The 23190-nt window shown below is 44.1% G+C and overlaps 1 long non-coding RNA gene across 1 annotated transcript in view; it reads left to right on the top strand.

Annotated features, from left to right (window-relative positions):
* The window catches only part of LOC124622520, a 211887-nt gene that overhangs the window by 146158 nt on the left and 42539 nt on the right, over positions 1–23190 (top strand). The window contains exon 4 of the long non-coding RNA XR_006980640.1: positions 15039–15119. This is a non-coding gene — a long non-coding RNA (uncharacterized LOC124622520). The remainder of the gene's footprint in view (positions 1–15038; positions 15120–23190) is intronic.

The following is a 23190-nucleotide window of genomic DNA, read 5'->3' as shown; positions in this document are numbered from 1 at the left end:
GCCGTTCCCGTCAGTCCAAACGACGGATTCGTATTTACATATTAAACTGAAGCTCTTTATTTGCTGCTAACTGGGTACCTGGCGTTGCCTGGGTATTATTTATTCCATTCTATTAGTTCATTTCCTCCTTCCCTCTCTTTCTATCTCCCACGTCCACCACCACTCTCTGCCCATCTCCTCCTACCACTCTTTCTGTGCATCTCCTTCAATTTCAATTTTCTGTCCATTTCCTCCCCCCCCCCCTCCCACCACCCATCACCTCTTCCATCGTCTCTCTGTCTATGTCTTTCTCACACCTCTTCGTCCATTTTGTCCTCTTTCCACTCTCAGTCATTCTCCTCCTCTCCGTTCTTCTCCTCCTTTTCCCTCAGCCTATCTCCTCCTCATCTCTCACTCTCTCTCTGTCCTTCTCCTCCCCTGCTTTCTCTCCGCTTTATTATTCCCAGTCCAATAGGAGATTGTCGATTCTTGCCCCCCCCCCCGCTATAAGTATTTATTTCCAGATAGTAAGATACATTCGCGCCAAGTTTGTCTGAAATCTATCCAGAGCTGTGGAGGAGCTTCTTACCCGTGACTTTGCGTGCATACGTACGTGTTACATATGTTTAACATGTATTTAACACATTCCACACAGATTTCGATCTCTGTATTTTGTGAATCTCGCATTGGAGGTTCGTTTTCACGCCCCTCAGTGTTATGACGTCGTATCTCATGCACTGTATGCCATATAACGATATAATTTTGCAGGTATATTCGTTCATAAATGTGAATATTGTCTGCAAAATGTGCTGAGAATAGAGTTAGTATTAAAGAAGTAATAAAGTAAAATTTCATGCCTGATGTGGCAACTTTACTACATGAACAGCAAAATTATTGTAAGCGGTAGTTTTTCCCCTTCAGCTCCTGTGTGTCACAGGAAGTTTAGTAAGAATTTGAAATTATGTTAATACCTTGTTGCCCTTTCCATATACTGGATGGATATAGTCTGTCTATTTGCATGCGGTGCGATTCGCTCATTTTGCACCCCGTCTCCCTTTGTGAGTTAGATAATTGTTACCGTCACAGAACTTCTTTCCAGACAGCAAGTTGTATGTGCACCAAATTTGGTTGAAATCGATCCGGTATTTTAGGAGGAGATGTGGTATAATTTGTATGGATGTATTTGAAACTGGCCGACCTGATTCATCAGAAGCAACAGGGGTCCACGGGAAGAAATCGAACTCCAACGTTAATTTTCAGAGTTCTTACAGGAATATTTCCTGGATAGTTTGGTGTGATTGGCGCTTGGTCTCCAGTGACTCGTTGCAAAATAACTGCGTTTCATTTGATTTCTGGCCCTAATTTATCTTTGCCTCTTTGTTGCACTGCAAATATCTGCTTGACAACGCAAATAACGACGGTGTGCGCTGTGTGTTTTGTTTGGAAACAAACGTAATCCGTTCATTCAAAATACTTCCCGTTACCAACATTAATGTCTTTTTTTAATATTTATTTTTATTGTAGTGCTCAGACCCGTGAACCCTCACACCCAACTACTTAAACACGTTTGTAATTAACATGATGTCATAATACCAGGACAAATAACTTATCCAGTAGTGTCCATTATAATTATCCGAGCTGTTATGCCGTGGTCGGTTGATGAAATCTGTGTCAATTCCCAACGTTTCGTCTCCGAGGAGGAGAAGATTACTGTTTAACGTCCCGTCGACAACGAGGTCATTAGAGACGGAGCACAAGCTCGGATTAGGGAAGGATGGGGAAGGAAATCGGCCGTGCCCTTTCAAAGGAACCCTCCCGGCATTTGCCTGGAGTGATCTAGAGAAATCACGGAAAACCTAAATCAGAATGGCCGGACGTGGGATTTCGTCTGCGACTGCGGGAGACATCTTCAAGGGGAACTGTAGCTTGATGGAAGGTCCCACACACCCACTGGCTCCCTACTGACAGTCAGTGGGTGTGTTGGACCTTCCATCGAGCTACAGACCCCCTTGAAGATGTCTCCCGCAGTCGGAGACGAAACGTTGGGAATTGACACAGATTTCATCAACCGACCACGGCATAACAGCCCGGATAATTATAATGGACATGATATTTCCGGCCGTGAAAGTCTACATCTTATCATGTAGATCACAGTATGCCACAATATGACATAAGGCAGAAGATCAAATGAAAATACGATCAAGTTTCATGTTAAAATTTGGCTAGTCCGTAATTAAATTTTAAACATGATAGATTTACGCTTGAGTTTTCGATAACAAGCTTCAACATTAGTAAAAAGAACATATAATTGTTTACAATGATATTATGATGTGGGGACAGTGCCAACTTTTATCGAACTTTTATCGTTCATAATTGTGCTGAACATGTGTGTCATATGTGGATAATTGACGAATTTTTATGTTTACCGAGTAAGAAAGTTTTCCGTAAAAGCCTTCAAATAAGGAATAAATTTCTTCTGAAACAGTTTTAATTTTTAAATCATTGTAGACTATAAAGTTTCTGCGATGACCCATGAAGCATTTCATATTACTCATAAATCTTTAATTCGGACAACCTTAGATTTGTTGACATGTGTAGATGCAGAATTTCGCCATTCGGGGCAAAGCACACAACATTATCGATCCAACAATAACGTCCACAGTACTTCTCGCCCTCCATCTTGCATTCAGTGCTGGTCGGCACTGCCAAAGTTTTCTTCTGGCAGTAAGTCGTGTGTTAAAAGTGATGCACAGAAATATGGATAGATCTACTGATGAAGAGGTGCAAAACTTGTAGTTGAAAAAGTACTGTGATGTGTTTCCTGCGGACACAGCCTCGTTGTACCGTTCCGCTCTTCCATTGAATTCAGTGAACCGATAGACGAGGTACGTATCGGCAAACTGCTCAGCAGTAATGATAGTTCCGAGTCAGATTGTCGGTGACCAGGTCCGGTATTTCTGTGAAATATTGAATGCAAGAAGGGGAGAATGTAATAAGGAATTTTTCCGTACTGCGTGTCTCAACCGACTTGATTTGCTAGAGACAAAAGACACGCTCCGCGTTGGACAGAGACAGGGCTAGAAACTCCCACAACATCTTTCAGGTAAGCTGTCTAACAATAATCTGAAATAAATTAAGAAAAAAACAGAAAATTCAAATAAGGTACTCCGGATAGGGATTTGAAACCAAGTAATTGATAATAGCTGTTTTGGGGATTTAAAGGTCATTATCTGGTTTTAGAATTTTTTGTGAGACCAAAGGACTAGCCGGCCGCGGTGGTCTAGCGGTTCAGGCGCTCAGTCCGGAACCGCGGGACTGCTACGGTCGCAGGTTCGAATCCTGCCTCGGGCATGGATGTGTGTGATGTCCTTAGGTTAGTTAGGTTTAAGTAGTTCTAAGTTCTAGGGGACTGATGACCACAGATGTTAAGTCCCATAGTGCTCAGAGCCATTTGAACCATTTGAACCAAAGGACTAGTTTATTGAGTAAATAGATACTGAAACTGAAATAAATAGTAAACTGATCATGCGATGAATCACTACGTGATTTTCTTTATCAAAGCTCACCATTAGTGTCCATATTTGCTTAAAAAAAAAAAAATGGTTCAAATGGCTCTGAGCACAATGGGACTTAACATCTATGGTCATCAGTCCCCTAGAACTTAGAACTGCTTAAACCTAACTAACCTAAGGAAATCACACAACACCCAGTCATCACGAGGCAGAGAAAATCCCTGACCCCGCCGGGAATCGAAGCCGGGAACCCGGGCGTGGGAAGCGAGAACGCTACCGCACGACCACGAGCTGCGGACTAAAAATAAACATTCTCTTTTTTCGCTCGTTATCCATAAATGTTTCAGCCATGCTATACCGTGGTCACTGGTATTTAACTTAAGAGCATATGTTGTTCATGCCGTTATCTGTCTTTCACTTTTTGAAATACCAGATGTACAGCTGATCACAGACAGCGACATGGAGAAATATATATTCTGTCAGGTAAAATAAAGTGAAACCCACTGGTGATGCTACAACATTACCGAAACCTTCTCAGCAGCCACAGAAAGCGACATGAACCAAGACGTGTCCAAACAAAAGGCTTTCGCAAGGCTGCGGATCTCAAAACCGTCTACTTCGAATTAGTCACAGTTACACATGTTCGAGGAAACGAGTGATGTTCAAATGGCTCTGAGCACTATGGAACTTAACTGCTGAGGTCATCAGTCTCCTAGAACTTAGAACTACTTAAACCTAACTAACCTAAGGACATCACACACATCCAAGCCCGAGGCAGGATTCGAACCTGCGACCGTAGAGGTCGCGAGGTTCCAGACTGTAGCTCCTAGAACCGCTCGGCCACTCCGGCCGGGCAACGAGTGATGTCTAACACAGTGCGTACTCAGGTGATCAGTTTTCCTCGATACGAGAGAAGCAACAGGACGAGAGGACAGTGTGCAATTATTTGGGGCAGACAAGTACTAGAATATAAGAAACAGTTTTTAGAGGGTGATGTGTGTATGGAGGACAGTGTCTAATCAGTGAAAAAGTAGATGGTTGAAATAAAACGAAAACAGAGGGAATAAAGAATTAGGTAAGTACGAATTCTTAAAACTTAAAACTCTGCCGGAACAGGCCTTGAAGGCCCAGTGGTACCGACCCACCACCGTGTCATCCTCAGCCCACAAGCGTCACAGTATGCAGATATGTAAGGGAATTTGGTCAGCGCACCGCTCTCCTCACCGTATGTCAGTTTACGAAACCGAAGCCGTTACTTCTCAATGAAGTAGCTCCTCAATTTGCCTCTCAAGGGCTGAGAACTACTAATTCTATCCAGAAGCATTTTGAGTAGCCTGTTACCTGAGGAAGATGAGGTGCTCGTGCTAGTGAAAAATTGACTCATTCCTTCAAAGTCTCTGAGGTGTCTCAAAGGGCACAAGCCAGTGGCTTCCGTAATCCATCATTCCATATTTTCACGGCGTTGGGATGCGCCTTGCAATTTCCTTGCATAGAAATTACCGGGTTTCTTTGGAATAGTGTATCAGGCATATACGTGGGAGGGGTGGAGCACCGCGCAGCGTGAAATTACCTGCCAAGAAGCGTGAGCGCCAGCAGCAGCTGCATGGCTGCCACCTAATCTCGCCCTGGCCAACTCCTCGTGACTCCACCTGGCGCACAGACCAGCTCACGCGCGCCGCAAAACGAGACGGGCGTATCCGATAACCCGGCACCTGTAAACAAACGCTACCGATCGCTCGAGCATTCGACTGTGGCGGTATTGCTGCGTAGCACAGCTGTGTTTGTTACCCAGCTCCTTAACTGCGTATCGAAATTTACACCCCAGAAATCGCTATTATACACAATACATATTGTTACGTACAATACATTATATACACTGTATATTGTATGTATAATGTTGTTGTTGTGGTCTTCAGTCCTGAGACTGGTTTGATGCAGCTCTCCATGCTACTCTATCCTGTGCAAGCTTCTTCGTCTCCCAGTACCTACTGCAGCCTACATCCTTCTGAATCTGCTTAGTGTATTCATCTCTTGGTCTCCCTCCACGAATTTTTCCCTCCACGCTGCCCTCCCATACTAAATTGGTGATCCCGTGATGCCTCAGAACATGTCCTACCAACCGATCCCTTCTTCTACTTAAGTTGTGCCACAAACTTCTCTTCTCCCCAATCCTATTCGATAACTCCTCATTAGTTATATGATCTACCCATCTAATCTTCAGCATTCTTCTGTAGCACCACATTTCGAAAGCTTCTATTCTCTTCTTGTCCAAACTAGTTATCGTCCATGTTTCACTTCCATACATGGCTACGCTCGATACAAATACTTTCAGAAACGACTTCCTGACCCTTAAATCTATACTCGATGTTAACAAATTTCTCTTCTTCAGAAACGCTTTCCTTGCCATTGCCACTCTACATTTTATATCCTCTCTACTTCGACCATCATCAGTTATTTTTCTCCCCAAATAACAAAACTCCTTTACTGCCTTAAGTGTCTCATTTTCCAATTTAATTCCCTCAGCATCACCTGACTTAATTCGACTACATTCCATTGTCCTCGTTTTGCTTTTGTTGATGTTCATCTTATACCCTCCTTTCATGACACTTTCCATCCCGTTCAACTGCCCTTCCAAGTCCTTTGCTGTCTCTGACTGAATTACAATGTCATCGGCAAACCTCAAAGTTTTTATTTCTTCTCCATGGATTTTAATACCTACTCCGAAATTTTCTTTTGTTTCCTTCACTGCTTGCTCAATATACAGATTGAATAACATCGGGGAGAGGCTACAACTCTGTCTCACTCCCTTCCCAACCACTGCTTCCGCGCCACGGTATCGTACCGCGTCGCTAGGAGAGCTAAAACAAAGTGTAGCAGCCCGCGCTGACAAAGTGCGGATAGGCTGCACCCCCCCCCCCCCAACCCCCCCACCACCACCACCACTCTATCAAGCAGAGTGCTACGGTGCCATAGCTCGGGGATTTCAATTTATTTCCCTGTGCTTGCGAATAAACAAAACAAAAAAAAACAATTAATTACGTAACCTTCTATTTACGATGTAATAACTGAAACTTTATCACTGCCCGTCGTGCTCGTAGTTCTGACTCCAGCGAACATAGTGCGACCGCGCCACGGAATGTGGTTGCACGCGGCACCGGTTACTGCTGCGAGGCGACGTCATCAGGAGCAGTGCAGCTTTCGCCAGCGGGTCTACGAACCGCAGACTGCCGCGGACGCGGCCGCCATCGACCGCAGCGGGGCAGGCGCGGGCGGCGGCCGTGCGCCGCGCGTCAGATGGAATTAGCCGCGGCGGGGCGCACTTTCTCCGACAGAGATTTCCCCCGCCGCTTATTCCGGCATCTGAATCCCGGCTAGCTGTTTCATCTCGCCGAGATCCGCCAGTGCGATTGTTTTGCTCGCGAAACACGCGCCTGTGATTACACCCTTCCCTGTACGTCCCATGTCGGCGCAGTAAGGCGATCAGCATTTAATGCTGGCGCTTCTTTGTGGTGAGGTATGTTGGTGTTCGAAATGTGCGTTAACCGCTTTTCCTTTCAATATATATGGGTGTAACGGACAGAAGTGCAGGTATTTCTATTTTTGACTGAGAACGGTGCGAGGTGCCGGGGCGGAGAAGAGTTTGTACCTCTTTAATTCAGACGAATTTTGCATGAGAACGAGACATGCACTCGACCCCCTCCTTATCTACCAGCTAATTAATTATGAGCACAACGGTAAGGAAATCATAGTGGACCCTGCTAGTTGGTAAAATAAGGAGTGCACACTCACAATAATTAAATAAAAATTGTAAGCTACTAAAAAAAGGGAACTTTATCATAGTAAACAACAGGAAATGGGATTCTGCCTTTATCTACGAAATGATAGGCGGTTTATATATTACAATGAGGTTTATTATACATCAGGACATAAATGCACATGATTGTCTACACACACAGTAAGTTAAAGGATACTGAAATATTATGAGAATAAGAGTTGGCTCGAGAACAAGGTGCTCCTACTCTCTGTGATGCAGTAGATTGATGATAATGACTGGAGGTCCTAATGAATCAAATATTAATCTCCCGACTATATAGCAGTATCGCAATTAGTAGTGAGAGCTCAAATCGGATCACATGGAGAAACAAGAAAGGTGGACTTGTAGCAAAGCGAACGCGCGTGCGGCTGAGGGATTCAGTATAAAATTGATAATGTCCTACAATGCCGGAGCCGCAAAATACTGTACCAGTACTGAAATCTGCAGCACGTCGCCGGTAGGCAGTGTCCTGCTGATGTAGGCGCAGACTTCTGCCGTGCACCAACTCTGTGTCAACTCCTGGCCGCGAAGGCTGTCCGAGAATTCTAAGTTCTGCCGAAAACGAGCGACCAAGTCGCAAGACCGTCCGACTCCAACGAAGATCAGATCCCGAATCCGTCTGTCCGCGCAACGCAAGAGCGAAGCCAACATTGCTCTACTCCCTGTCATCCTCGAAAACTGCAAAGCAGCATTCAGTGCTGATTCCAAAATCCCCCTCACACTGTCTCAGAATATCATTCGTGCCAATAGCCAATTTCGAGCAGGGCTTTATGACGTCAACTAGCCTCAGTTTAAGTTGACCAGTCATGCCTCTGCTATTCAGCTGAGGGCACTGAACTTGCCGTTTGACCGGCTACGAAAACAACCTGCCTAGACCACCGGCCGTCTGGTGCCAGACGGTCGCACCCAGCAGGGCACAGTCCACAAGTATTCTCAGAATCATGAGGACAATGCAGTCAGTCGGTGCCAGGAATCCTCGTTCCGGACGCGCCGGAACGGTAAACGTATCAACTGCGGCGACACTCAGACGTCTCGCAGGTTGTTTCGCCCTGCATACAATAGGCGAAACTCGACCGACGTGTCATTCCCCCAGGCGCTTAAGCCTATCGTACGAACCCCTCAGAATTCAGGGAAGTGCAGCTCACAACCGGAAACGTAGTGTGCCGCGTCCTATGATGCTCGCCTCGCCCAGGCCACCCACGGAAGTAAAACAACATGTTTAGGAATCAAATGAAAAGTATTTGTTACTCTCATTACAATAACCTTATTCGGTCTGTTACTACCGTGCAGTGACATAGAACATTAATAAAATTGTTAAAAGTGAGAGGAGACATGCAAAAGAGGGCATGGAACCTCTCAACGGTATACTGAACAACATTACATCAGTATTTACTGCATCTGCACACTAGTAATTGAAGCAATTAGGACTCCCAGTACATCAGACAAGAGCAAGGTAGTAATGCCTGTTTCCCCTACACATCAGGTCGGGTGTCGAAATCTGGACACAAAGACGCAAGACGATTAATCTATACTGCCAGGCGTCGTTCGCCTTGTGGCCCATGTACAGTCATGCAGAAAACATCAGGTTGCAAAGTTTGTTACGTCGTTGTGGGGAGACTCTTCGACGCAGATGAAAAACAGCAAACATATTAATGTGTATTCGTATTAAAATATCACATAAAAAATATCTGCACTTATACGGATCACACTCTGTGTAGCGAACTCTGCGGGATTTCCAGTAGCAGGAGTAACATGCAGTCAAAGGAATTCTTCTTTTTCTTGTGCCTCTGTCTGCAGTCAGCGCATTGTGGGCATGGTTATTACCTAATAGGGCATGGTTAATTTAAGAGGTGGCCGGAAGTCCTTTTTCGGTGTCACCCAATGGTATGGAATGTATTTCCCCAGCCATCTGTATGTAGTCCTATTAATCTGAAAGTGGGCAAACGTGTTCAATATGTATGTGTATTGTGAAACTGAGGCGGGATTTCAGCACCAGCCCGGTATTCAACTAGTGGGATGTGGGAAACCGCCTGATAACCCACATGCAGGCTGGCCGGAAAATCGACTTCTCGTCGTTAATGTGGCAGGCGGATTCGATTCGGGGCCGGCGCACCTTCAGGTCCCGGAAGTGGCACTTTAACCTGCACTAGTCGGGCTATTAATAGAACGAATTCTGCGAGATCATAAAGTGATTTAGCTTTTTCGCAAAGTCGAAATCGTTTGCGTGCTGAACGACCTATTGATCCAGTCAAGTGTTAGTCCTCAGAATACCGCTTCTGTCATCTCAGGTTTGAATGATAACCTTTATCGAATGTCAACATGAGTACAAAACCTCAGTCATCTTCACTATTTTGGACCTGGGTCGTATGACTAAATTTTGATGGTCCTCACAGGTTATGGTGAAATACGGATATACCATCCCTTTCCCTTACTCAGCGTTCGTATCCACACCGTGTGGATTTTTATGACGAGTAGTTCAGAGTCGAGTCTGTGCTTTCGAGGATGACTGTAGGAAGAAACAGAGTAAAACGACACTCAGAAGAGAAAGAGAACACACAGAAGAGTATTATTGACAGGATGAAATCAGTTTGCGTGATATACTGCAGCCATTCGGATGATACCAGAGCGATTGTCGAATTTAATGGTACCGTGTGATAAACAGATTATCACTTGTCCTAACATCACGAAACATTTCAGACATGTTTAGTATTTAACCATTGACGTCAGCGCAAAATATGCTAATCAGAAAGTGCACATAATGATACCTTGAATGTCTTATGTTGATGATGAAGTTGTCCTCTCACGCCTGAATTGAAACCAGCTATCCAGGTATAATCGAAAATAATTCTGTTTTTCAAGCAGGTCGCCATTGTACTAGCGGTAGATGTACGATGTTGACAAGAAAGGCGGTACAATTTTTAATACCTTAGAAAGGATCTGACATGACTTTAAATACCAAGATGGGTAAGAGGCTGCAACGGACAACATGATAACAAACATTTGCTGCTACGCTCTTGCTTACCAGCCTTGCGACTGACACAGTGAGGGTTAGAAAGCTTTTGTGAACAGGACTAAGGTACATCATGTATCTAAAAGTAAAGGAAAAAAGGAAGAAGGTATTGCCAAATGAAACAGTTCCCAGGAACTGCTACTGTTTTCTGGTACTGTTTGTGAAAGAACCTAGAAAATTGTGTAGCGAGATCGAAGCACGAACTGTTCATCTTTACGACCCAAAAAACACCTCTTGTCTGGCTACACCTTGTCTACAGATTTCTGGAGTCAGCCAAAAGCTTAAAAACTGTGGGTATCTACCTAGGGATCGACTTATAACGCAGTAACAATTGAGGCAAATTCCAGACTGAGAGTGATTGTAAGAATCATAAAGAAATTTAATTGAATATTTGTTTTGCAAATAAAACTGTCTTTTTCTGCTGCTAATTACTTTATTTATCCCATACGCGTTTCGCCTTCTCCTGTTCTAAGGCATCATCAGTGGGATCTATAACGATACAGTTTTGTTAGTTTTAGATCATTAAACAGTTCACTTCGCGATTTTGTGTGAAGAAAAGTAATTGCTTACGATTTGCTGATCTGCGTTTCCTCACATCTGGTCTGGAGGTTAACTGAACTAACAATACCTTCCATCAAGCGATCCTTAAGTATTGTGTTTTTCTTTTTTTTTTTTTTTTTTTTACTAGCAAGAAGTATCAAGTTGGAATAAAACAGACGTCTGCTTTACTGCGGCAGGGCTACTTCAATGGCATACCCGATAAAATAAACTTCACGAGAACTGTGTCTGACGTCACTCGAAGGTATCCACAGAGAGTCTTTACTTTTTGAGTTGTCATTAAAATTCCACCCTTTCAGGGGCAGTCATCCCCCAGGATGCTGTTCTTCAGCCTCTGATTAATAAAAAAAATCAAAGACATGAAATAAATCGAGAGAAGACAAAAAATTCTGATGGGTGACTTGATTTGGTTTATGTGACCTATTCCCTGCAGCAATGGATATGACAGTGATGTGAGCTCCTACTAATCCTACTAATAATTAACAGCGAAGGCATTTTGGTGCGGATGAGGGCACGGAGAGGATTCTGTGTCAAACAGGACGTGAAGCGTGTGGACGGGGAAGGACTCGTGGTTGGGAAAAAGTTGGCAGGAACCATCTGAGATGGAAAATGTAATGTAGGAGGGCTAACAGTAAGGTCTTGGAGCTGGAGACTATTAAAATTAGAGAAGAAAAGGGTGTGGAGGCTATGGAGACGTAAGAAAGGAAGGCTAGTTGTTACTCGGGCAGCAGTAATACATGATAGTCAAGAATGCTGAATGTAATGGGCCAGTCGGGGTTCTTCTGCAATAGAGATGCAGAGCAGGACGAGGTGTGCTGCTATTAGGGGACTGGGAATGACTTAATGAACTGGTAGACAGTAAAGATGGGAGACTGTAGAGAAAGCGAAGTGGAGAGCTTACTGTTCAAGGATTTGAAAGAATTGCTGCAATTTTAAGAGCCACTAAGGTATGAGAAACCTGGATCAGAGACGCAGTGGCTAAAGAAGTAGCCCCAGAAATGTATTGCTCATTATTTCGGATACATATACCGATGTTTACCGCTACAGGAGAAAGTAGGCCATAATCGCCTCGTTTTCTACTTTCAACGTTTCACATTCCGGTCTTACAAGGACACACGAATTAGAATTCGCTGCTGGTCACTTCAGCCGACGTTGAACCGACGGCTCGGTAGGACTAGCGACTGAGACGTTTCCGCAAACACCTCCGCCTTAGCCCCGGCGAGATGTCAGTGGCCGCGCGGACCAGCCAGCAGCCTCCGAGCAGCCGTCGAGAACTGGTCCAGCAACCTTGACCGTGAGGCCTAGCCGCAGCCTCCAGCAGTTCCACCGCTTTCTCCAGCAGCTGGCCGCTTTCTCCGCTCCAGTCGACGACCCGACCCGTAGCGCGCATGCAAGCTGCGAAACGCACAATGTTCTGCAAACGATGAGACACGGTTTTTGCAGCTGAATATTCTCGCATGTCACAGACGCACTTCACACTGAACACAATCTGTAAATGGGGTATTGTCTTTACGTAACCGCTGTCTTTTCATTGGATGTTTACCATCAGTGGCAGTGGCAGTTAATGACGGCCAATCCTCCGTATATGAAACCTTAATTGTCTCATTTTAATTCTGCTACCAGAGATACTTCCTGTCGTCGCAATCGTCATACACCATAAGGAATGTCTTGCCCATCAGCTGATTTTAAATCATGAACCGCAATTCCGCTGGTCGCCTTTTTTTGGTTTTCAACTCTGGAGATAGTTTTCAGTAAGGAGCTATTCGCGACTCTTATTTTCGACGTGTCGATCGCTGTTTTATTATCTTCTGATTAAGGGCGTCAGGCGCGGCCTCCCATCAACATACAAGTTAAAAATACAAAAGTAAACCACAAATGGATTCTAGTCCTGTGAAATCAGGATTAGGAACCAACTGTCGCTTGCGTTTGTAATTTTAACAGATCTGAAGATCTGTGACAGTCCTTGAAACCGATGGTCAAGATATAACAAAACACCAAAAGTCAGACAAAGTAAGTGTACTCTAATCTGTTTATTCATATTTTAATTGTGTTCCTGAGGCGGAGATAGGGAATTAGTTCAGCATAGGCAGTTGAAGGCACCAAACAAAAGCCAAAGTTTTAAATTCCATGATCAAGAAATCGTTCACATAGCAGAACCGTACCGTCATTTGACCTCCGGGCATACACCTGTACGGACGACACAAAAATAAGCATGCCCGGCGTTGAGAAACAACTGAAAGATTTCAAAACAAATAAATCACCGCGAAGATAAGAGGCGACAAATTAAGGTTCATATGTAGGCGCACATATGGTCGTTTTTCCATCGCTCTATTTGCAAGTGGAATAGGGGGAATGACAAGTAGTAGGTATAGAGTACCCTCCGCCACGCACCATAGGTAGCGTGTGAAGTATCACTGTAGATGTAGATTTAGATGTAGAACCTAAGCAAGTGCAAAAAAAACAATCTAAAAATTAATATGCGGGCTATCCATCTTCCTCGGCACAGAGTCAGAGCCGGCAGCTGTGGCCGAGCTGTTCTAGGTGCTTCAGTCCGGAACCACGCGGCTGCTACGCTCGCAGGTTCGAATCCTGCCTCGGGCATGGATGTGTGTGATGTCCTTAGGTTAGTTAGGTTTAAGTAGTTCTACGTCCTAGGGAACTGATGACCTCCGATAATAAGTACCATAGTGCTTGGAGCCATTTGAACCATTTTGAACAGATCCCGAAACAGCCTGGTTCACTTCCCTGTGTCACGGCCATTACGAGGCGCGTTGACTGCTTCACTCTTTGTTTAGGTTAAACTCAAGACAAAGTTCTTAACATTTCTACTGCAATGAAAACTTTATCTGTGCACTGGATTACGGAGTACGGTTATAGATTACGTTGGAAGATAGAAACAAAATTGGCAGAACACAAGCTGGTACAACAGTTTTTTTAACAGATACGCAGTTCTCTGAAAGCTATCGAATGCGATGCACAGTGTTCAGATTATCAATTTCTTTGCAAATTAAGGAGCTTTCAACAGATGAATGTATTTTTCTTGCTGAACACGCCTTTCGACTAGGCGATAAATATACAGGTTAGTGCACGAGGCATCTGCTGAAAAAACTCCCGGAAACAGATGTAGCTCATCGTAATAAGGTTCGCCGACTTATGGAGAAATTTCTACAGTCAGGCTCAGTATTAAATTCCGAATTAACTGGAAGACCAACGGACATAAGTTGTTGGAAATTTCTGACTTTAGGATGCAGAGCACAAAAAAATTATTGCCCTAGTTGACACAAAAAAGGATATCCGGCTTGTCACCTCGCATAAGGCGTTTAGACAAACACTGAAACTGCTCCCTTATAAGGAGACAGCAGCGGACGGATTGAAAGATGCAAATCGTGGAAAGTGAAACCGTTACTGCAAATGGTTTACATCTCTATACAGGTGAGGACAAGTTCCACCTGTCTGATCATGTCAACAAACACAAAGAAACAAGATTATAGCCAACAGAGGATCCTCGTACTGCTTTTGAAACGCGATCGAGTGACCAGAAAATAGGAGTACGGGTAGCAGTATCCAGCGCATTACTGGGCCATTATCTTTGATGAAACCGTGAACAGTAAACGTTATTGTTTAATTGTTTAATAATTCACGATTTCATTGCCCACGTAGAGAAAGACTCATAGTTTCAACAAAATGTCGCTACTGCGTACACAGCTAACAACACAGCTTTTGGGGGGAACGTATAGTCTCACTTAATGTGTGGTCGCCCCTCACTCTTCGGCCCTCACTCCACCAGGCTTTGTTCTTTGGAGTCCAGCTAAATCTGCAGTACATCACACTCTCCGACGTGCGCTGTGTGACTTAAAATCTCAAATAGCTGCGTACCTGGGACGATTACCGTAATTTGTTCTGCAGAACTTGTTTCCCAACAAAATTAAGCGGGTTCAGGCTTGTATAGACGTCCATGAACGTCATACCCAACATTTGTTGCCGAACACCCTGTATAAGCAATCAAATCGCGATAGAGACTTTACATCGTACAGCATAGTCATTTGGTATGGCATAGAATACTGAATTTGAGACGTTGCCTATGAAAGAAATGTAATATTCGTGGAAGGTGTTTTCCTTCACCTCAGATAATAGCGTTTTACAACTGCTTTCATTCTTGTTACAGGTTATCACTCAAGAAGAGGCAGCCGGGTATAGGGGATTCACTCATTCAACGAGCTGCAGAGGTGGAGAAACCTGGTTACTGGTAAGTTTTGCTGTCTGTTTCATATGTAATAGAAACATCCTTTTTACCTGCAGCGATATGTGGACTCGTAAGTCTACAGGGTGAAAAGTATTTAAACCGACAAACTCTGGGAGGTTGTAGGAGACATCAATACAAATATATTTCCCTAATGTCATTTTTTCCTATGAGGGATATTTAAACCGGTAGAGGAAGATTTCTCTGGCGGCAAATTAATTAAACCAACAAATACTTTTCCATTTTCTTATGACCAAGAGACAGCACATTAGGACAACCCAATTTCAATTACAGTAAATTTTCAAAACTGCCTACACTGACACGTAAACAAAGGTTACATCGTCGGATCTTTTTCTGTCTGACACGGGCAAAAACCCCAGGAGTATCCTGAATTGTTCCTGCTGCTGCTACTATCCGGACAACCAGATCCTCTTCTGATGCGACAGGAGTTGCATAAACAAGGTTGCGCATATCTCCCCATACAAAAAAGTCCAGAGCGGACATATCTGGGGCTCGAGCAGGCCATGGTACAGGACCACCTCTGCCAATCCAATGTTCTGGGAACCGTCGGACCAGGAATCGAAGCACACGACGACTGAAATGTGCCGGCGCCCTGTCATGTTGGATCCACATGCGTTGTCTTGTAGGGAGCGGGACGTCTTCCAGAAATTCTGGCGAGAAAATTGTAACAGTGCCTGCCATTTAATGGCTTAGGTAGCAGATACGGCCCAATTAAACAGTCCCCAACAACACTGACCCACACATTAACGAAGAGCCGCACTTGATGAGCGCTAGTCAATGTGACATGTGGGTTATCCTCACCCCAAACATGCAAATTGTGCATGTTGAAGGCTCTATCACGCCCGAACGTTGCTTCATCGGTAAACCACAGAGGATGGAAATGTAGGATGCATTTCACACTGTTCCAGGTACTACTGCGAAAACTGTGCTCTGGGTGGATAATCAATTGGTTCCAGGTTGTGGACACGCTGTATGTGAAATGGACGTAACAACTGCTCTCGAAGGACTGTTCTTACATTTGTCTTTTTCGTACCCATGTTACGTGCAATTGCACGAGTGCTGATTGAAGGATCCCGCTCCACATGCTGCACGACAGCTTCCTCAAATTGCAGCGTTCTTACCGTGCGACGGCGTCCCTGTCCAGGTTATCTGCTGAATGGCCCGGTCTCAGGCAGACGTTGGTACACAGCAGCAAAGGTCGTATGATGCGGGATACGACGATTAGGATATTGTTGTTGATAAACCCGCTGTTCAGCTCGTCAGTTGTGGTGCGCTGCGTAGTACGCACCAACCATTATGAGTGTACTCACTTCAGGTGTATGGCTCCATTAGTAAAGAGAGACAGTGCACTAGTACACTAGTGGACAGCAGTTGCCTACAACTGAAGAGCGTAATACGGCCTCCACTGGTTTAAATAATCCTCGTAGAAAAAAAAAGACATTAGGGAAAAATATTTGTTTTGATGTCCCATACAACCTCCTAGTTTGTTGGTTTAAATACTTTCTACCCTGTATATGTTCAGTCGAGAGCAGCTTTATAATACCATCACAGATCGATTAATATTTTGATGGAGGTGTGTTTACAAATATCTAAGTTTTTTCGTGACAAGACCTAACCTGGACCCCGACTTGCCGCTACTGCCATCTGTTGCAAAACGGCGGAGGTAAAGTTATAGATTTCGTAAATACCATTCTTCTTCCATCCATTTAAAAATAAATGTGTGCCAAAAAAATAGTTTTTCGTTCTGTAGTTGCTTAGGCTAAATGTTGGTGCTGGAAACGGAGAAAGGGGGATGAGTGCAGGGTACAAGATAATATCGGAACTCGGGGGTAGCCGTCTCAGAAAGGTTGGGAGTCACCGGTCTAGGGGCCAGCGGATGCTCTCTGTTTTGCGGGTGTGCCCTCGCGCTGATTCTCTTTGGCGCGGGCGTTTAGCAGCGCCGCCTCAGAGTCGCGCTCGAGCAGGATTTGCGCGCGTGGCCGCCCTCGTGGCAGGTGGACGCGCTGTACAGAGCGGCCGTGCTGTGGGTGCACCACGGCCCGTGGACACGGCCGCTAATTACGAGTATTTCGCTGAGGAGGGCGCTCCCCGCCTCACACACACGTGCGCACACAGCGCGGGACATCAAACGGCTTGCCGCCCGCCGCACTGCGCTGCAACGCGAACCAGCAGCGCGCCCTGTGTTTGGCCGGCGACAGACCCCGTCTCCGCTACCAGACCGCTGATAGCGATGCGCAGCGCTTCTGTCTGACGCAGCAAAGTTCGCCAACAGGCGTGACAAGAAATTTTAGTACGTGAGAATGGAATAGGAAAGAAGCCGAGTGTAGTGTTACCAGACATACCCTCCACCACATTCCTGATGTAACTTGTAGTATGTAGATATACACAGTGAGACCAACTCCACAGGCAACATACATCTGGGATTTCCTGACAAAATATTATAGTCCCACTGTCGTTCCTTATATGACAGGGTGATTTTGCTGAATGTGTAAAAATTCTAACAAACATTACTTGAGAATATGATGTTATTGTTGTTATGGTTTTCAGTCCCGAGACTGGTTTGATACAGCTCTCCATGCTACTCTATCCTGTGCAAGCTTCTCCCAGTACCTACTGCAACCTACATCCTTTTGAATCTGCTTGGTGTATTCATCTCTTGGTCTCCCTCTACGATTTTCACCCTCCACACTGCCCTCCAATACTAAATTGGTGATCCCTTGATGCCTTAGAACATGTTCTACCAACCACTGCCCTCCAATACTAAATTGGTGATCCCTTGATGCATTAGAACATGTTCTACCAACCGATCCCTTCTTCTAGTCAAGTTGTGCCACAGACTTCTCTTCTCCCCATTCCTATTCAATACCTCCTCATTAGTTATATGATCTACCCAGCTAATCTTCAGCATTCTTCTGTAGCACCACATTTCGAAAGCTTCTATTCTCTTCTTGTCCAAACTATGTATCGTCTATGTTTCACTTCCATACATGGCTACTCTCCATACAAATACTTTCAGAAACGACTTCCTGACACGTAAATCTATACTCGATGTTAACAAATTTCTCTTCTTCAGAAACGCTTTCCTTGCCATTGCCAGTCTACATTTTATATCCCCTCTACTTCGACCATCATCAGTTATTTTGCTCCCCAAATAGCAAAACTCCTTTACTACTTCAAGTGTCTCATTTCCTAATCTAATTCCCTCAGCACCATCCGACTTAATTCAACTACATTCCATTATTCTCGTTTTGATTTTGTTGAAGTTCATCTTGTATCCTCCTTTCAAGACACTATCCATTCCGTTCAACTGCTTTTCCAGGTTCTTTGCTGTCTCTGATAAGGAGCCCAAAGGATTGCGTCTTAAAGTGTTTAAACTTTGGCAGCGATGTTGACCTGTTTGCGCGGGTGATGATAACTACACTTAAATTTATGTCGCTTTAGTTAATAAAAATAATATAATTATTCCTGATGTAAATGAGATTCAAATGTTGCTTGACTGAATGTAGGTGCCGCGATTTAAATAACATTCCCCAACTACAAACTGTCAAAGCTTAATGTAAAGTTTATTATTCTTCATCACACACACAGAATAAAAACTGGTGATTAAACCGGATGACATCGTTAAGCGAAATAAATTTAGCACGAGCCGCCAAAATACTGGTTGGAAAACAAGTTATATAACAACAAAAAAAAAAAAAAAAAAAAAAAAAAAGGAAGAGAAACAGCAAATTTTCACTGCTTAAATTGTTCCAAGTCACTTCAATACTATCACAAGAAAATTAAAAAGTAATAAACATGCGATGTTATGAACTTAATTGTTGATCGGCGTTCAAATCAATAGAGTCCCACTAGCTAACTGAGTTAAAGTTAGACTCATTGCAGATAACGCCAAGTCCACTCCAGCTTAACCTACGATAAATACAAGATCCACAGAACTGCTGGAGGAATAAAATCAGAGTACTGACTATTATAGATTTTTCTAACTCCCACTGAACTATCGCAGAATATCTACAAATATTGGGACCGTTGTCTCCAGTGGTGGCCAGTTAACATGTGCCAATGAGCTACAGCACACGGTAAAAATAGCTCTATAATTATGCTATTTCTCTTCGAATGCCAGCCACAAATCATAGTAATATAATGGCGTTTCCCTTAGAAGGCGATCCAGAAAACGCACTAAAACGTCACCATTTCTCTTGGAATACGTGCTGGTATGCAAATAAAATGGCCGAAAACTTGTTTTCTGTAGCGCTCTCTCCGAGATAACTCGAAATCAGTGTCGGGTGCTGAAATCATGGTCAGCCCCACTACGATCAACTCGGAGGAGGGACTCAGATGTCTGTTTCAACTTTGCAGGCTCCAATGCTATGTCATTTATTTCGGCACAACGGGTGCTACGTTGCTCACAGTACTAGCTCCGCCTTTTCCTTTGAAACTCTGTGTAACGTACTGTGCAAGCGTATTAAGGAACAGCTGCCGTAATCCTAAGTGGGTGAGTGGGGCCAAGCCTAAACCCACCAGCTCGGGTTCGATTTCCACTGAGTGCACAAACTTTTTCATTTAATTTTATTCCTTGCGATATTAGATACTCGATTATAAAATTTAAATATACTTCAGCAGTTCAGTTTATTCAAACAAAATTAAGACATTCAATTTACTTGCAACCCTTATAAGTGTACACTACATCGTAACACACACGTAAAATTTTGCACACGCCCCTACTGTTCGCCTCGGAAGAACTTCAGAGTTCCAAAAGCGAACGGGTCTACCATACCTCAAACTGACGTAGTCTTACCTCTGCAACTTCAGCCACAATATTGAGAAAGAAGCAATGTGGCGGCCGGCTAAAGTAAGTTTGGCGCCTCCTTACCCGAAAATTCACCTCTTGGTGCCTGTAGCCGAGCGACCATGGATTCACATCCTGGAAGATGGGGTGCACAAGAAATACAGGCCCCGCAGCGAATTTGTGACGTCACACTAGTCACCTTGTCCGCCATTCTTCGTGGACGTTTAGCTCTGTACAGGACCTACGAGAAATCAATATGTCAATGAAAAACTATTTACTAAAGCTCTTAACTTCATCGTGTGCTATCGAGGGCTTGCATTGTTTTAAACACGCAGTTAAGAATCACTACATACCCGCCATGGCCTGTATTTCTAGTGGGCGTCGTTGGCAGTAAACAGATTTGGCAGTTCCACACAGTCCCAGCCGTGCAGATCCAAGACCACCAATCTCTCCAGCCACCTGACAGCGCGTACAATTTAGCCGTGACGCTCGACCAAAACCATCACTCACTTTAGCTCAGTTTGCAGTGCTTTGTGTTACAACACATGGCAAGAAAAGCGTTCCGAGGGTGGTATACCTAGGTAAATGCTGTCGCGTTAACGTCAGTTAAGCCAGCCGCTCTGGCCGAGCGATTCTAGGCGCTTCACTCCGGAACCGCGCTACTGCTACGGTTACAGGTTAGAATCCTGCCTTGGGCATGGATGTGTGTGATGTACTTAGGTTAGTTAGGTTTAAGTAGTTCTAAGTTCTAGGGGACTGATGGACTCAGATGTTAAGTCCTATGGTGCTGAGCCATTTGAACCCTTTGAACATCAGTTACGCCAGCCAACAACGCAAATGTATACTGAATCACCCGTGTTGTCACTTCTATGGCGTTCCACTTTCGTTTACCTGCACGTTTCATTATCATTCTGACATCAGACAGACAAAAAGTGTAAACACTCGACCATTCGTGTAAATGAACAGATGGATTTCTTAAATCACTTCCAGGAACTACCACAATAATGCTTCTACTGTACACTCTTCATTTCAGCATTCTGCAAGTGAGTTCTCCGTCTGTAATGACTTCGATATCGACGTTAAGCTTAAGTTTCATTCACAGGGTGGTGTCGCGCATTCTCTCCGCATTATGGATGGAATGAGGCAATTCGTGTCTATCAGCGTATAAGATATTATTACTTTCAATTGTAACACGCCTCCATAAAGATTACTCGTCGAGTGCTGCATATGTCGTATACCGCTTACTTTGCGCTGAATTCTAGCGTTTAATTACTCGTTTATTGACATATTTTATGGAGTATTTCAACATTCATTCCTATATTGGGAAAGCGGGCATTAGGATAATTTCGTGAAGTTTTCGCCAGTGTCAGAAAAATGGGCTCTAACGATCATAACGTTAGCTAAACAAGGAATACTGTGCTACTGAGCTTTGAGTTTTTGATTTTAATGACGCTATCGCATTTTACAGGCCATTAGTTCACACGCTAGGTTACGTCTGCCTGTGCTTCACAAAGAAATAAGATATATTTCAATTCATTTCTGCTTTACATTTGCAGTTCAGCATTGTCTTCTGTATCAAGACACTAGAAACTAAAATAAGTACTTTGGGCCAAATATCGACTTGTTGCTATGGTAAGTTTATTAACGTAAGTAGAAGAAAGAGTTACCATGCTCGCCTCATGCGTTATCTGTAGCTGCGACATACTTTTATCGCGTCTACCTCCCATCGATTTAACGAAACGAGATCTAAATGTAGGCGGAACTCGATAAATGTCCCAAGAAACTACCGATTCTAACAATGGAGACGCAAGTTATAAGACTACAGGTTTCACTGGGGGACGTTTCAGTCACCATGAGCTCATCTTCGCGGAAATTACATTACGTAAGGCAGCATGTCTGCGCGGAGGATGGTCATCGCTGATGAAGTCATTCGTTCCGTTCTTCTATTGAATACGGCGAGTAGGAAAAGCGTTTAGTACGATTCGACTTGGTCGTTGTGGTGTCTGACCGTTCTTTACGGTTCTCCGCAAGTTTAGATTTGCATGTCATATGCGTTCAGTGAGAATGTGTGTGGGAGTTGCAAGTACGCTTTTTTTTTCTTTTTTGTGTCGCTAGTAACCAAGAGTGAAGCGGATCGTTCTTGTCCTGCTGATCTGAGATTGTGATTTTCTTCTGCCGACAATTTTGCGAACAATATCTATAATTTTTGTCGTCTTGCAGCAACGTCCATACTTTCCAAACCACTATGAAGTGCATGACAGAGGGTACTTCAGGCAATAACACTTATTAGGTCTTCTTCCCATTCCATTGGGAAGCATGGCTATCATCAACACAAAGGCTGGTTTGAATACCACGGTGTTTTGCTAGGCATGGTACTATTTGAGGTTGTATGCTGATGCTTTCCTCCGACCTTCGAACTGACTCATCCATCCACCTATAGGAGGATATACAGGTTAAGATTGATTCCAAATCACGGTGATGATCGGCATTTCTCACATTCACGAAAATTACTAGTGGCGAAGTAAGTGATAGATGGAAATCGTAGCACTTACGAGGAATCGATCAGAGACCCTTCGATCCGCAATCTTGCACTTTACTGCAGTGTAACCGGTTCAAATGGTTCAAATGGCTCTGAGCACTATGCGACTTAACTTCTGAGGTCATCAGTCGCCTAGAACTTAGAACTAATTAAACCTAACTAACCTAAGGACATCACACACATCCATGCCCGAGGCAGGATTCGAACCTGCGACCGTAGCGGTCACGCGGTTCCAGACTGAAGCGCCTTTAACCGCACGGCCACACCGGCCGGCGCAGTGTAACCGATAAACATACAGAATTAGATACCCTGTACTATACAAATAATAGTATTAACGCCGCAATGTGTATTTACTTGCTTTATTTGGGAAATACGCGTGTTTTAATCCTTCAATTCAGGAATAGTGGAAAATATCGTCTCTGGAAAAGCATTATGCTTAAGACAAGGCCGAGTTGATTGAATAAATAATCTGCTATCATCCACCCTATGACTAATTTCAGTTAACACTATCTGAAATGGTACTGGATTTAGCTTCAGGGGAGATCTTATCGCCGAATCTGTAGCATGGGGACAAACTGTGTACCGCACGGAGTGGCTGCGCGGTTTAAGGCACCATGTCACTGATTGCGCGGCCCCTCCCGCCGGAGGTTCGAGTCCTCCTTCGGGCATGATTGTGTGTGTTGATCTTAGCATAACTTAGTTTAAGTTACTCAAGTAGTGTATAAGTCTAG

This window comes from Schistocerca americana, chromosome 7, assembly GCF_021461395.2.
Source record: "Schistocerca americana isolate TAMUIC-IGC-003095 chromosome 7, iqSchAmer2.1, whole genome shotgun sequence".
Classification (NCBI taxonomy): domain Eukaryota; kingdom Metazoa; phylum Arthropoda; class Insecta; order Orthoptera; family Acrididae; genus Schistocerca; species Schistocerca americana.
This window is presented reverse-complemented; position numbering and strand designations above follow the sequence as displayed.